A 15,009-nucleotide genomic window follows, 5' to 3' on the forward strand; every position below is an offset into this window, starting at 1 on the left:
CTTTGCTGTGCAGAAGCTCTTTAGTTTGATGAGATCCCATTAGTCTATTTTGGCTTCTGTTACTATTGCTATTGGTGTTTTAGTCATGAAGTCCTTGCCCATGCCTATGTTCTGAATGGTATTGCCTAGGTTTTCTTCTAGGGTTTTTATAGTTTTAGGTCTAATATTTAAGTCTTCAATCCATATTGAATTAATTTTTGTATAAGGTGTAAGGAAGGGAACCAGTTTCAGTTTTCTACATTAGGCCAGACTGTTTTCCCAGCACCAGTTATCAAATAGGGAATCAATCCTTTCCTCATTTCTTATTTTTGTCAAGTTTCTCAAATATGAGATGGTTGTAGATGTGTGGTGTTATTTCTGAGGACTCTGTTCTGTTCCATTGGTCTATATATCTGTTTTGGTACCAGTACCATGCTATTTTGGTTACTGTAGCCTTGTAGTATAGTTTGAAGTCAGGTAGCATGGTGCGTCTAGCTTTGTTCTTTTGCTTAGTATTGTCTTGGCAATGTGGGCTCTTTTTTTGGTTCCATATGACCTTTAAAGTAGTTTCTTCCAACTCTGTGAAGAAAGGCATTGGTAGCTTGATGGGGATGATATTGAATCTACAAATTACCTTGGGCAGTATGGCCATTTTCACTATATTGATTCTTCCTATCCATGAGCATGGAATAATATGTAGTCTTCTTTTTATCTGACAGCTTAGTCTTGTTTATTATCAACATTATGCTGGCTTCATCAAGTGAGTTGCAAACTATTCCCTCTTCTACTTTTTTTAGGAGGAAGAATTTGTGAAGTTATTAATTCTTCTTTTTATGTTATTTAGAATTAATCAAGCTCTTTGGGCACGATTTTCATTTGTGGTAATGTTTGTTTTTACTAATTTTACCTTTTTACTTGTTATAAGACAATTTAGAATATTTCATTTATTCTTGAATCCACTTTGATACCTTGTGTTATTTTAGTAAGTTGTCTATTTTATTTATCATAACTATCTTCTTGGCATTAGTTGTTTACAATAATTTTTCTTCATGATCTTTTTTGTATTAACACTAATATCCCATCTTCTATTCTTGGTTTAGTAATTTATTTCACCTCTCTTTTATTTCTTGCCCTTTTTTTTTTTCCTTTTTTTTTTCACAGTCAGTACATCTAAAAGCTTCTCAACTATATTGATATTTTCAAGGAGGAAATTTGGGTTTTGTTTATATCTTTATTGTGTTTCTACTTTTTATGTCATTAGTTTTTACTCTAGTATTTATTATTTTCTTCCTTATGCTTTGTTTTGGTTTATTGATTTTTTCTAGCATTTTTAGGTGGAAGATTAGGTTATTAATTGAAAGCCTTTCTTATTTTTTAATGCTGAGATTTACAGCTAATAGATTTTCTTTATACACTGATTAACTGCATCCTATAGGTATTGTGTGTTTTTTCTTTTTATTCTTCTTCGAATATTTGCTCATTCCCCTTAGTTATTTGGGAGTGTGGTGTTTACTTTTCACATACTTGTAAAGTTTCCAAATTTTTTTAATGTTTTCTAAGTTATTTATAAATTAAATTGTGGTTAGAAAATGTATTCTTATAATTAATTTCCTTTTAAATTTGTTGACTATTTTTTTATGGCCTAGCATATTGCCCATTTTATAAATAAAAATACTGTATTAATATGTATTATTGTATACATTTGCTTTCTAAATCAGCTAAAGGAAGAAAAAAATACAATCATACGTTTAAAAAATTTACTCACATAATTTTCTTTATTGATAGTCTGTTCTATGTAGCATCAAATTATAATGTCACTTGCTTTTAATCCGAAAAAGTGCACTTAGTATTTTTGGTAAAATGGATCTGCAAGCAATACACAAGCACAGGATTTTTTAATGTAGTAATTTCTTAGTTTTCATTTCATTAATAAAAATTGTGTTTTTGAATGCAAGCTTTTTAAATGACTTTCTTGTTTCATTTCAACACTTTAAAACCATTGTCTCACCATCTTCTCATCTTCGTCGTGTCTAATAAGCCTGCTCTTAATCATATCAGTGCTTCTTTTTAAGAAATGAGTCATTTTTCTGTTGCTGCTTTCAAGATTTTCTCTTTATTTTTAGTTTTCGAGATTTTTACTGTAAAATGTCCAGATGTAGCTCTCTTTGATTTACCCTACTTGAAGTTTGTTATGATACTTATTTGTATAGATTAGTATTTTTCCTCATATTTTAGGGATTTTCAGGCATTATTTATTTAAATACTTTCCTGTCCTTTTCTCTCTCTACTTTCTTTTATGTTCTCTCTTTAAAGCTACATTTTTGTGGTTAATGGTTTCCAAGATTTCTGTTAGACTCTTTTTCTTGTTTTTTTGTTTTCTCTGTTCTTCAGATTGCGTAATCTCTAACACTCTATCTTCATGTACCCTAATTCTTTTTTCTGCCATGTCAAGCAAATTTTTAAATCCAGTTATTGTATTTTTCAGCTTCAGAATTTCTATTCAGGGTTCTTTGTGTAATTTTATCTCTTTACTTACATTCTCTGTTTAGTGAGATATTTTCACTACACCGTATTTAAATCTTTACACACTGATTTCCTTTATTCCTTTTAGAAAAAAGAAATATATATGTTTCTTTTAAGTCTTTGTGTGCTAAATCTTCATCTCGGCCCCTTCACAGGTGTTCCTATTGCCTACTTTTCTTTCTGTGTCTGGATCACACTTTCCTGTGTTCTTTTACCTGTCTCAATGTTTTGTTGAAATTGGATATTTTAGATCACATATTGAAGCAATTCTTGATACTGATACCCACTATGGGAGGGAGGGGTGCTATGGATGTTTGCATGGCCATTTGCATATGTGTTTAGTGAGTTGGCTCAACTAATTCTTCAAAATATATTTGCAGTGTGAAATCTTCGATATTCCTGCCCAGGTATTTTTCTCTTATTTTATCTTTTAGGTAGCTCCCTGGGTCAGCATAAACCACTTAGTCAAAGATTGGATTACACCTCTATGGCAGGTTAAATTTTATTGTTTTCTGCTGTGTTTTGTGTGTGTGTGTGTGTGTGTGTGTGTGTGTGTGTGGCTTGGAGGCAGCCATCAAAAAATTTACATTTTTCATTTCACATTCAGCTTGGAACGAATATAAAGATTCTCTCCTTCTGGTTGCTGTTGAACTCAGCCTTTGGCATTCATAAAGTGTTACAGACTGTCAGCAAGTTTTCCTAGTTTCCTGAAAGGAGTGTGACTCTTGGCTTCTTAGGTTAGGGTAGCTTATTGCTTAGTGAGTGCCTAACACCTTTGTGCCTCTTAGGTTGGGGTAGCTTATGGCTTAGTGAGTGCCTAACACCTTTGTGCCTCTTAGGTTGGGGTAGCTTATGGCTTAGTGAGTGCCTAACACCTTTGTGCCAGTGGGACTTTAGACCTAAGTTGCTGCGTCTGTGTGCAGTATGGTGAATGCTTTCAAGTCTGCCCCTGGTCTTGCTCTGATACTCCTGAGGGGTGCAGCCTAACCTATGCACACAGACTTGATAACCTCCAAGGTTGTTATCTTTAGTCCCGGAGTAGCTCTTTTCTCCTTGTTTTCTCTGCCAAACTTCTGACTGTTCTGCTGTTTTTTTTTTTTTTTATCATACCTACAATCTCCTCTCAATTGGAGTAGGAAGAACTGCATTATTTTCAACAAAGGCCTTAGGAATGGAGTTTTCCACTCTCTGTTTCAAATGAAATCACTCCCCTCAGCCACAGCTGTGGGGCTCCTAGACCTTCAAGTTTGTCTTTCCCTGTGATCAGAAGCTTTGCAACACTGCTCCAGAATTAGACGAATGTGCATTTCCCAGACTGGCAACCCAACTCTACAAATTGGCACTGGGAGAAGAGGATGGCAGTCTTTCCTGCTTATCCCTTCTGGCATGAAACCTCACTCTACAAGTGAACTAGATGGAGGACAATCATAACTTCAGTATTCTCAGCCTGCCATATCTGAGATAAAACTCCTTCTGTATAAATGAGGGCTGGATGGGGAACAACAGAGAAGTCCTTTCTACTGTGCCTTCCTGGAATGGAGCTCTTGTGACTTTAGACTTGGGGTCATAGATCAGAGACGCCAGCAAAGCCTGCTTCTAAGGGTTACACCATTGCCTCTGGGAGCTAGAGTGAGAGGAAGCCCCCATTGTCCTGGTTGCACATGCCCGGGGTACAGTTACTGTATTGTGAAGAAGGTCATGGGGTAATGGAGTAAAACTTGAATCAGATGCCACGGACTTTTTCTTTCCTACAAAGATTTAATATATTTTCCTGAAGACATGTTTCTCCACTTGATACATCCTGAGGACAATTTTTAAACTTTGACTTATTTTTTAATTTCTCTGAGTTAATTCTTTTTTTGTTTTTGTTTTTGTTTTTGTTTTTGTTTTGCTGTGGAGAGAGTTTACTGGGGAACTTTTCATTCTGTAAGTACTATTACCTCCAGTTGTTCTGAATCACTTTTATTAAATATTTTAATTCAAACCATATTATATTTGAAGAATTTAAATGCAATTTTTACATATGTATATTAGAATAGCTTAAAACAGTTTTCCTCCTCTGCTATAGGCAGAAAACGGCATACCAAAGATAGCCACATCTTTATCCCAAAATGTTTACTTTTCCTGGAAAAGGGAAATTAAGATTGCAAATGGAATTATGGATGCTAATCAACCAACCTTAAAGTGAGGAAATTGTCCTGTATAATCTGGGTTGGTCCAACCTAATCAAAGGATACTTAAATGTAGAAGAAGAAAGCAAAAAATGATTTGTGTTGGAGCGATGTAAAGTGAGAAGGATTTACTGGCAGTTGTGGGCTTGAAGGTGAAATGGGAGCATAAGCTAAGAAATGTACTCAGTCCTTAGAAACTAGAAAAGGCAAGGAAACATAGTTCCCCTAAAACTTCAGGAGAGGAATGAAACCCTAGTGATATGTTGATTTTATTGCAGTGAAGCCTATTTTGAACTTTCAACCTCCAGATCCTTAGGCAGTGAATTTGTGTTGTTTTAATCTACCAATTTTATGTTCCTGTGTCACAGCTGCGATGGGAACCGAATACATCTTCCATTACCTTCAAATGCCAATTCCATTTGTCTATTTTGAAAAAAAAAATATCTTACAGAGTCAGAAATCATAAAATAGAACGTCTGGATTAAGATAAATATCATATATATATAATATATATATTAGTTATAGAAACTATATATAGAAACTATACATATGAAAACTACATATATACACATACACATATATATACACATCCACATATAGTACACATATATAGTTTCCTGGAACACAGTCCAAAATCACAACAAATTCTTCTAACTAAGCCTTTTAGTATTTAGCCCTACGAGAAAAAGAAAAATATTAAAATCTTAACATTATATTGCTTTCTGATTTCTTGAAAACATATTTTGGGAGAATGCTAACAGTCCAAGTTATAATCTAATAATTATAGAAAATGTCTGGCATAAAATGAAAACAATGGAATTTAATATGTTAGAAGAAACAAAAAAATACTAGGAAAGAAGCTGGAATTAAGGGAGACATACAAAGTTTCAATTACTGCACTTGATACAAAATCTGTGTGGAATTTGAGAGCTGCCAATAACAAGTGTTAATTAATAAGAATAATATAGTAAATAAACAAGTCATTATGATTTTTCTTACAGGAAAATTTGACATTTTTTAAAAAAGAAATCTAGGAATATAAATGCAAAGTTCAATTAAAATTATTGTATTTCTTATATAATTCATAATTCATCAAATACACAGAATCTTCACAAAGTACTCTAGATGTTGATGATTATCTCTAAGATAAGATGATTTTACTGAAAATAAACACAACATAATTATGTCATTTGGAACCACTGAGCTTATCTGAGCAGAGAAAGGCACTTGGCAGTTTCTGGGCAAAGAGTTAAGAAATTTGGCTTCAGGGAGAAAGAAAAAACAACCCAGGTTGAGTTGCTCTCAATGATCATCTTGTTAAATTTGTTTAATCACTGTCTACAGAAAGGTTTGGTTTGGGGCTTCTCCTTGGTTCTATGGCATGTGAGCGAAGAAGGAAGCAAGCTAAGGAAGAATGTAGCATTTAAGATTACACAGTATCATTTAACATCTCTTCCTCTTCCTCTTTCTCTTTCTAATTCATTTAGAGAATGGAAGTGGGACACTGGGGCATATTGGTATTCTCTTATTTACTTTTCCTCTAGGATTCTTTGTTAATAGTACACTTTCTCTGTTCAGGTAATAACAGACATCTTATTATTGAATAACTGTTCAGCCTTCTCTTTGACATTCATTAACCATGGAACATTGTGCTAAGAAATAGGTCTATTCCTTTTTTTATTTTGCCACCTTCTTGTGTGAATACAGATTAAAGTAACTTTTTCTTTGTTGTCCTTATACTTCTGTAACCCTTTGTTCTTCTGAAACTTGTGCATTTCATTTCTATTTATTTTTGGTTATGTGTTCTTATTTCTGTCTTTTATACATTTCATTTAAGTTTTTTAAAAAGTTGTACTTGTTGGAGAGCTCCCTGGTTTTTCATATTATTGCTTTTGGCATCCTATTTTCAATCATAAAAACATTTCAATTGCATAACTAGACATATGTTTTTCAGAGCTTCTCAACTCTTTTAAGCCACTTTCTTTCTTCCAGCCTTGAAATATGGAATTGGTCCAATATACTCTCTGAGTTGACATCATGTCTCTTTCTATCACTTTCATGAATGTCTCTTCCTACCACTCTCTTTCCTAATGCCCATAACAAGTATGCAAGATTTGATAAATTTTAACCCTTAATTTTTCTAGGTAGTAGCTTTCTCTTTATCCAAGGTATGATATTTTTCACTTATGATAACCTTAACAGTCATTTTTATTTCTTTTACTTCTTCAAAATGTTGTAAAAAACAGGTGTTCTCTTGTATTATTACTTTATTCTATCTAGGGGCTCTTCATTTACTCTGAAAAATTAGAGTATAAAAGGAAAAATGCATAGCATTTGTCTATTTCTTAAAGCATCAATATATTGATTGCCCTAAATACAAAGACATTATAGTGGTCCAACTGAGGTTATGATCATTTTTTATGCAATTTAAGGATACCAAAATTGTATCAGCTTTGGTAAAAGCTGATGGAGTATACAGCTTTATCCCCTCTTCTCTAGACCAAAACTCGGTCAAGTGTTCTACTTATATATTCTTACAAAATCCTATCCAAATCATTATTTAAACATGACAACATTGCATTTTAATTATCTGGTTACTTGATTTTCTCTTCCACATTGCTCTTAACTCCTTGGAACCATGACTTTGATGAACTAATTAATTTAGCATATAATTGAGAGATATGTTGGAAGTAAACTCAGCAGAATTTGATAATTGATTACATGTCTTGTAGGAATAAAAGAATCAAGAACCAGCCATAGGTTTCTGACATCACTTAATGGGAAAAAATAAGGTATATTTTCTATATGCCTTATATACTGTTCATGTAACTAAAATATGAGATAGCGATAGAAGATTTATCTATGGTTTTTCAGGTAGATTATTGAGTTGATTCCTATGATAATATCAGTTGTGGGTATATTATTTTATTTATTGACCTAATTTCTAATTCCAGTAATCTATGCTTTTCATAGTTCTTCATTCCTTTCTACCATGTTTCTTTATAGTAAATTGGGAAACATTGTTAGGAAAGACCTGCTAGCTGAATCAAATACAAAATCTGCTATTTGGTTAATAACTGTATTTCTTTTAAGCTACAAAATCTAAGTTAGATGTCTCAAATAAGCTTATGAATGTAGACTTGGATTTGAACCCCGGAATGGCTGGATCAAATACAGCCAGAACGAAGAGATTTAGGTCAATTCTACCAAGAGCAGTGCAAACCTAATTTAAGTACCATTCATAAATGAACATATGATATACTGTTCATATTATATTATATTATATTATATTATAGTACATATATTATAAATAATGTTTATGTCTTTATCAATCATTTTGTTTTATCTTTTGAGAAAACTATGTATACCCATAAAATAATATACATGCAAAAATGTTTTTGTGCAAATTCTGACTTAACCTCAAGTAAAACTGGATGATTGTGAACATTTTTGCTCCTAATCATAATAATTAATAATATATTGGTGATATCTATGTAAATTCCTAATAATGAGATTAAAGTTGTAAATGCACCCAAAAAATGCCGTTAAATTTCAAGATTTTAATTCTAAAGAAGCCATTTCTTATAAAACTAATTTTATTCCCATTTGAAAATGGGAACTCTAATAGGTTAAATCTATATTTATTATTAATATGCAAAGCTTTAAGAAGACTGAAAGGAAATAAAGACTTCTTTACTAACTCACTTTTGTATTCATTTATTCATTCATATGTTTCTAACTCTTGATTCCTCCAACGCCTCCTCCAGCCCAACTGTCAAACACCTTCATTATTCAAATCTCCAGTTAAGCTCCCTCCAGTGAGGCATCTCTTCATAACAAATTATATCTTCATGCTCTTTCATACTTGTATTAAATTCAATGCTGAGTGTCACTGTGGCAATTATCACATGTATTATAATTGCTGGGTTTTATGTGCATCACTATAACTTAGAATTATGTAATTTCATCTTTGTATTTCCATAGGCTGGCATATCAAAATGGTACAATAAATCACTATGGAAATGAATGAAACTTATGGTAGAATTGAGTAGCATGATGATGCAGATTGCACAAAATAAACTAAGAAGTCTTTACAAGAACAAATTAATTATCTCCACTTGTTTTGAAGTTTGGGCAAGGTACATCACAGGATAAGGTACAAGAAAAATTTCCAGGAGAAATATTTATCTGCTATAGTCACAAACATCTAAAAAGGAAAGCCATCTGGTATTAAGAAAATTTTCAGTCAAGAAATGCAAAAGAAAAAAATGGTTTGATAACGTTGACACATATTCCAAATGCTAATTTGTCATGTCTCGCCAATTCAAAATCATATCTCTCTGAAATAGTATTTGGTTTAACTGGCATCTGATATATGAAATAGACCATGTTCTCACATCAAGGATTAATGTGGGTATATTTATTCAAGGTTCCAAACAGGAATGGCAGGACAATCCATAGTACAACTTGCCAAATGAACATGACCTATACAAGCTAATAATTGTATGACAGAGTATCAACCAGTAGAATCTGTGACTACGGCATAGTGCAAATAGCACCAGCTAACACCAGTGAATTAGCCATTATTTCCTGTGAAATTTATTTTTTCCTCTTAACATGATGACTTACACTCAGAAAAGGAGCTTTCCAGAAACAGGAAATCAGCCTGTGTGGTCTACATAATTTAGCATTTATTCCACCTAAGAATATCACCCTCATATAGCAGGAAGTTGAAAATGATTGAATCATCCTGTGTTATTATCTCATAGGCATCATTTGCTGTCTTTCTAATAATAGCACTATGATCTAAAACCATTGTTACTCATAGTTCCTCAATGCAAAAATCAGTGACCTTATTTTTTGTCTGTTTTTTTAGGCTCGTGATGAATGAAGGCTAAAATAGAAAAGAACGCGATTACTTTTTGTTTTAAAAGAAGAAGACTTCAACCTGTGGTTTCCAAATTCTTTGCACAGATAACAATAGTCATCTAGGAATAGTAAAGAAAACATAGAAGAGAGTACTCAGGGCTACATAGAGGTAAATTACAAGAGAATGGCAATATTAGCCTTTCAGATATGTAAATTGTCCCACTCACCTGCAAAAGGAGCCTCTATTCTCTGTTCTGCATTAAGTAGCTAGAATAATGGTTCTTAGAACAGGAAAAAAATATGTCAAGGTGTGGTTTTTGGTTTAGGGCATTTGTTATTCACTGACCTCTGACCAAGCAAAAGGCTGCAGATTCTCCTGTACATATACATATCTTGCAGTCATTCATAAGCTCCAGAATAGTTTGATATAATTTACAGGAAGTTATCAAGCTATAAATGAATATAAATTTCTTTTTGTATTTAGCTAGGAGACATAATTTGTTTTATTGATTTAGAATACAGAATGATTCTGTTGTCTGAGTTAATTCAACATCAAACAGTTGAAGACTTTTTAAAATGTTCTTAACTTTATCTCAGTAAAATTAAAGAATCTAATATACAAAGTCATTGATCTAAGTGTAAATATGAAAATATACTCATTTCTTAGTCCCAGGCACTGTGTCAAATATCTGCTTTCTCACTCCTTTCAGTGGCTGTTTAAAGTCAGTATCATTATCACATGAGGATACTGAGGCTTAGGTTACATCAGCTCCCTGAGAATGTGCAGCTACTAAGGGTAAAAACTCAAATCTGCCCTTTCATTTGTCTTAAATTACCACCTCAACACTTAGTGAGCATCTTATACAGCCAATACACAAAGAAGTGTCCAACTTTCTGAGAATTCCTGTTCTCAGTTAAACTCCACTGACAAAAATATTTGTGTCATCTGGAAGTTAAGTGAATATTAATTTGGTTATGGTGAGCAGCATTCCTCATATGCAAACTGATTTATGGAATTAATTCATAAATCTACTCACAATGTGTTGTAAAATATCAGTTGCTAATATAAGACATAATTATAATGTATATCCAAAGTTTCCTGTGTACTTAATATTAATAGAAATTTTCAATATTTTGTCTTAATTCTACACATGGTAATTTCTTGACATATTTTTTCTTTATGGAAAAAACTATTAAATTCATCAAATTTGAGAAAGTATGATCTGACCCAAATAATACTGGCTCTTGAGATTAAAATGGTGGGATATTTCTGAATGTTTTAAAGACATTAGGACCAGAGAAGTTCTTTTTGTTTATTTTTGGTAAGTTTTGTTGCACAAATTCCTAAGGATTATGAGAAAGAGATAATAACCATGAAGTTTTTCTCTGAACCTCCCACTAGATTAATGATGGAATTAAACTGCAAATCCAAATATGTGAAGCTATTTCCATTTAATAGGCATTGCTGAGTCAATGACTTTCATATACTGCATAACAATATTCTCCTCTTCACTAAATATCTAAAAACAACTATACAAAAATTAGCTCCAAACTTTTAAACTTCGTGAAATTTTCATTTTTCTCCAACATCTCAATAGTCATATCAATTTTTGGAATTGTTTACCTCTAATAACATGTTTATAACTATATATTTGCCATTGGGGAATGACAGCGAGTTAATGTAAAATTGCTAATAAAATCTAACTACAATGCTCAGTACTGATGTTATCCCTAAGAAAGAATAACTGTGATTATCACAAATAAATGTATATGCAATTACCTTATAAGAAATGAACTTATATCATGGAAAAAATGACAATATAGAATATTTTATTTGAAACTGCCTTTTAGTTAAGTAAAGAAGACAAATAATAAGTCATTTGTTGGATAGTTGTTTACTTACAACATTCATAGTACATCTCCCCCCATGAAGTCTATACTGAAAGCATATGTTGCCAAGGGCAGTGGCTCACTCCTGTAATCCCAGCACTTTGGGAGCCAAGGCAGGAGGATCCCTTGAACCTAGGAATTTGTGACTAGTCTGGACAAGACGATGAGACCCCATCTCTAACAAAGTAAAAAATAAAATGTTAAAAATGTATGTGCATTAGTTCTTGCAGAATTCAGGTCGGTCTTCTGGTGGTCTTGGAAGGGGAAAGGACTTCACATTCTACATGAAGGGGTATTCTAGAGGAAATAGAAGATCTTTAGCTTGGAATAATTCAGATGTAGCTTCAAATCTCTGCTTGCTTAATTAGTAACTCTACACTCTAGGGCAAGGTGATTAATAATCTGAATTTTGACATAACATACAAAAGAAAGGAACTGATACCTATTACATGCCCAGCTATATTGTTAATAATATCTGACACAAAGTCTGGCTAAAATACTTGTTGAATGCATCTGAGAACAAGGAAAATGCACACTTGCCCTAGAGAATTATAGTAAAGATTATCAGAAATAAAGTGTGAGAAAGAATGTCACATAATCCATGGCAATTGAAAGCAATCACTAGGTCTCAGTTTCTCTCTCCTCTGAATACCCTTTCGTTATAAAAAGTCTTGAGATTCCTAGATTGCTTGTCTTTATTCCTATCTCTAAAGGTTACTCATCTATATGAATTATCTCTATTTGTGACCCTTTGGTGCTTTTCTTTAATTCAAATTATTGGGTCTGGAGGAGTGATTCATGAGACTGTCTAAAATTGGGACATTTGGAATTGGTTAGAGGAACCTTATTTGGTTACATGACATTTAGATTTTGATACTTTTTTTGAGAAATCTTGGCATGATCAAGAATATTAATTGTTAGTTCAAATATTCTTGGCTATGTAAAATTTTAGCAACATATATTTCTCATTGATAATCCTTAATCCTTTTCTCAGCATTTATTTCACTTAGTGTAATTCCAGTTACAGGAATCAGTAACTGCTGTCGCATCAGCTTTAAAAGTAATCTGGATTTATTTTCTAAAACAAATGAAATTTCATTTTTATTTGATTGATCAAACAATGTAATAGGTCTCAGTTTCATCTATGTCTTTCCTAGCTCGTCAGGTTTGCTTTGGATTATTTTATGGAAAACTTCCATTTTCCATCTGAGACACATCTGTCTAGTATTTCCCCAGACTACATGTTCCCATATTCCAATTTAGCAAAAAAGAAAAATTAAGCTGCACAACTCTAATTGGATTTATAACCAGAGAAAGGAGTATTTTAACTGGATTATGTCAGTCATATTTCTGAATATAGACATGAGGGTCAATCTTAATTCAACTACATGGCTACAAAATATGAATTAGTGTTATTAAAAAAGGGCAACCAATAAACAATAATCTCCAACTTTTACACAAACCAAGTTTTTAAAAATCCCCTTCTCATAAATGTCTTTAAAAATATGTCTAATGCTATAAATGCATATATTTAACTCCTCCTAAAAAGAAGACAAACAACGAAAAATGATGTGTGATTACATTCCATTCTATACCAAGAATCTCTGGAGGATACTCAGTTCTCTTTGTGAAACTTGTCTATAGCTCACCATTGGCTAGCAGCCTGTCATTAACTGATAAGTTTAACTCGGCCCCGGATGTTCAAGATATTCACTGGGACAAAGCATAAGGAAAGTGGAATAAAACACCCATTTGGAAATACATAATGGCCCATAGGTCATAATAGACATCATAGCCTGTTGAAATGGAAAAACAAACTATTCATATCCTATTATTTAAGTTTTTGTTTGCTTGTTTTGTTTCATTTTGTTTTTCCAATCTGAGGCTTTGGGTTGTGTTTTCTGGAAGATGTTGCCTTGATCATTGCACTTCATTCCTTCTGATTCTTCTGTCCTTGAGGAACTTTTTAAAATACCTGCCTCTATCTTTATGCCACTATTCTCACTGTTCCATAGGGCACCTCTGCTCTGTTCATGTTTTAGGGTCTGGGGATGGTTTCAGGACTTTAGAAATCATATACTCTAATTGCCAGAAACTATGGACGGAACAGAGGCCTCAGATATAACACCATATATCTACAACCATCTGATGTTTGACAAACCTGACAAAAACAAGCAATGGGGAAAGGATTCCCTATTTAATAAATGGTGTTGGGAAACTGGCTAGCCATATGCAGAAAACTGAAACTGGAACCCTTCCTTACACCTTAGACAAAAATTAACTCAAGATGGACTAAAGACTTAAGTTTAAGACCTAAAACCATAAAAACTCTAGAAGAAAACCTAGGCAATACCATTCAGGACATAGGCATGGGCAAAGGCTTCATGACTAAAACACCAAAAGCAATGGCAGCACAAGCCAAAATTGACAAATGGGATCTAATTAAATTAAGGAGCTTCTGCACGGCAAGAGAAACTATCATCAGAGTTAACAGGCAACCTACAAAATGGGAGAAAATATTTGCTATCTATCCATCTGACAGAGGTCTAATATCTCGGATCTATAAGGAACGTAAACAAATTTAAAAGAACAAAAACAACCCCATCAACAAGACAAAGGATATGAACAGACACTTCTCAAAAGAAGACATTTATGTGACCAAAAATCATAGAAAAAAAAGCTCATCATCACTAGTCATTAGAGAAATGCAAATCAAAATCACAATGAGATACCTTCTCACGCAAGTTATAATGGCGATTATTAAAAAATCAGGAAAACAACAGATGCTGAAGAGGATGTGGAGAAATAGGAATGCTTTTACACTGTTGGTAGGAGTGTAAATTAGTTCAACCATTGTGGAATACAGTGTGGCAACTCCTCAAGTATCTAGAACCAGAAATATCATTTCACCCAGGAATCCCATTACTGGGTATATATCTAAAGGATTATAAATCACTCTACTATAAAGACACATGCACACGTTATGTTTATTGCAGCACTGTTCACAATAGCAAAGACTTGGAACTAACCCAAATGACCATCAATAACAGACTAGATAAAGAAAATGTGGCACATATATACCATGGAATACTACACAGCCATAAAAATGGATGAGTTCATGTCCTTTGCAGGGTCATTGATGAGGCTGGAAACCATCATTCTCAGCAAACTAACACAAAAACAGAAAACCAAAGACAGCATGTTCTCACTCCTCAGTGGGAGTTGAACAATGAGAACACAGAACACATAGACACAGGGAGGCGAATATCCCACACTGAGGCCTGTTGCGGGCTGACGGACAAGGGGAGGGATAGCATTAAGACAAATACATGATGTAGATGATGGGTTGATGGGTGCAGCAAGCCACCATGGCACATGTATACCTATGTAACAAACCTGCATGTCCTGCACATGTATCCCAGAACTTAAAGCATATTAAAAAAGAAAAACAAAAAACAAAATCAAAACAAAACTTCATCAATCTAGAATTATAAACCTAGCAAAATTATTCTTCAAACATGAAAAAGTATCAAAGCCTTTTGCAAACAAACAATCAAAAAATAACCTATGGAAAAAC

This window comes from Macaca fascicularis, chromosome 5 (genome assembly GCF_037993035.2).
Source record: "Macaca fascicularis isolate 582-1 chromosome 5, T2T-MFA8v1.1".
Classification (NCBI taxonomy): Eukaryota; Metazoa; Chordata; class Mammalia; order Primates; family Cercopithecidae; genus Macaca; species Macaca fascicularis.